Genomic DNA, 2,059 nt, shown 5'->3' with positions numbered 1-2,059 from the left:
CATCTCAAAACATGAAAAACTCTAAAGAACATATTTTAATTAAAGCTATGTAGTTATTCCTTCTAAAATTATATATGATGGATGTTTTTTATATTTAAGAATTATTTAAAATTAAAAGTGGAAGCACCGTTTGACTATATTTTAATTAATTTTGAAGTTTTATAATTTTTATATGCATATGATACAATTATTTTTTAGGAAAAGTTTTAAATATAATATTTTATAATTCAAGTCTATTTTAACATGCATACATTAAAATATTTAAAGTTTAGTAAATCTTATTTAGTCTTTTTACACTTTCTTTCATATGCATCAATAAATGATATTTAATGTTAAAGATGAGTTCACCAAGTCTATATAAACATGCTTCTAAGTAACATATTCAATGAAAAAAAATGGAGATTTCAAGAAATTCTTCTCTGCAATTGGCATTTTTGTTGGCATTTTTAATCATTGTATCAGGTCTAAACTTAATTTATTATTGGAATTTCTTTGATGTATTGTCTTTTTATATTTCACTTCGTATACCAATAAACTTGTTCATATTTTTTTATACAACATTGTTCTTATTTTCTTGTATCATTTGTGTATGTAGATATGCATATGGAATTACAGGCCGTGAGAGTGACAGAGGAGTTAGACTCAAGCTGTAACACACCTCAAGATTGTATTAGGCAAAAATTTCCATGTCCATCCCCACTTATTGTCGTATGTGTTGCCCACCATTGTTCATGTACACACCTTCAACCAACATCAACCAAAAAAACTCCTAGTCCAATACCTTCAATTACAAACTGAATAATGGATTAGTTGCTGTATTTGGATGAGAATAATACATAAAGTCATAATAAGAAAGGGTGAGATTGCTTCATCTTTTGTATTCAACTCTTATAAAAATGAGATGAAATTACTTGATTATCATAATTTGAATTATTTCATTTTCCAAATTATTCAAATTGACTACATGTCAAATTTGTTTTTGGAAATTATTGTTATTATTATTCCGAATTTTATGACCACATTTTGGGTTTATATGAAAATGCAACACTCAATACACCATACAACAACAAAAAATATAGTGCCTGTATGTTTCAGTTTTAAAATGGATTTTTTCTTTGTAATTTTGAAAATAGATTTTTCAAAATCGTTTTTTTTTAAATATTACAAGTTTTTTTATATTCATTTTTTCTAAAATGATTTTGACATCTTATAACATAAACATATATTATTCAAGACTAAAACTTAGTCAAAATCGCAATTTTTAAAAAAGTTGTATTTCAAAAATGATTTTTATGAAAATCTATTTGAAATAGCTTCAAAATTAAGTGATTTTTTGAAATTTCAATATCCTAATTTTTTTCTCATAAATAGATGAAATATCAAAAATCACATTATAAGAATAACTATTCAAACAAAATTTTCATTTGAAACTTTTATAAAAAATTTCTTTGTAAAAAAAGTTTCACAAAATTATGGATCTGTTTGTTTCAGCTTTAAAAAATTGAAAATTTTTTTTGTGTATTTTTGAAAATAGATTTTCCAAAACTGTTTTTTAAAATATTAAAGAAAAATTATATTCGTTTTTTTAAAAATGAAACACTAATTTTGACATTCAATAACATAATCACACGTTATTGAAGATCAAAACTTAGTCAAAATTGCAATTTTTAAAAAAAGTTGTATTTCAAAAATAATTTTTATAAAACTCTATTTGAAATACCTTCAAAATTAAGTGATTTTTTAAAATTTTGATATCCAATGAAATACCTAAAATCACATTTTAAGAATAATTATTTAAACAAAATTTTCATTTAAAAACTTTTATAAAAAATTTCTTTTGTAAAAAAATTTTTCACAAAATTATATAACACTATAAAAATCATTTAAAATAAAGCCAAAACAAATAAGCCCTATGTAACACTTTAAAAATTATTTAAAAAAAAAACAAAACAAATGGGCCATAAATCACTATTTGTGTAGGCCTCAAGCTTCTCAATTCCATACCTCTTATACATAATTCCCAAATTTATTGTACCATTGATATATCTAAGAATTCTTT

At 22.6% G+C, this 2,059-nt stretch overlaps 1 long non-coding RNA gene across 1 annotated transcript; it reads left to right on the top strand.

The window, feature by feature from the left end:
- The first annotated feature begins 396 nt into the window (after window positions 1–396).
- LOC131656891 (uncharacterized) lies at window positions 397–885 on the top strand. The gene is made up of 2 exons (XR_009300362.1): window positions 397–462; window positions 596–885. It is a non-coding gene; the product is annotated as an uncharacterized LOC131656891 (long non-coding RNA).
- The last annotated feature ends 1,174 nt before the right edge of the window (window positions 886–2,059 follow it).

This window comes from Vicia villosa, linkage group LG3, assembly GCF_029867415.1.
Source record: "Vicia villosa cultivar HV-30 ecotype Madison, WI linkage group LG3, Vvil1.0, whole genome shotgun sequence".
Classification (NCBI taxonomy): domain Eukaryota; kingdom Viridiplantae; phylum Streptophyta; class Magnoliopsida; order Fabales; family Fabaceae; genus Vicia; species Vicia villosa.
The sequence above is the reverse complement of the archived record's forward strand: the minus strand, read 5'-3'. Positions and strand labels throughout refer to the sequence as shown.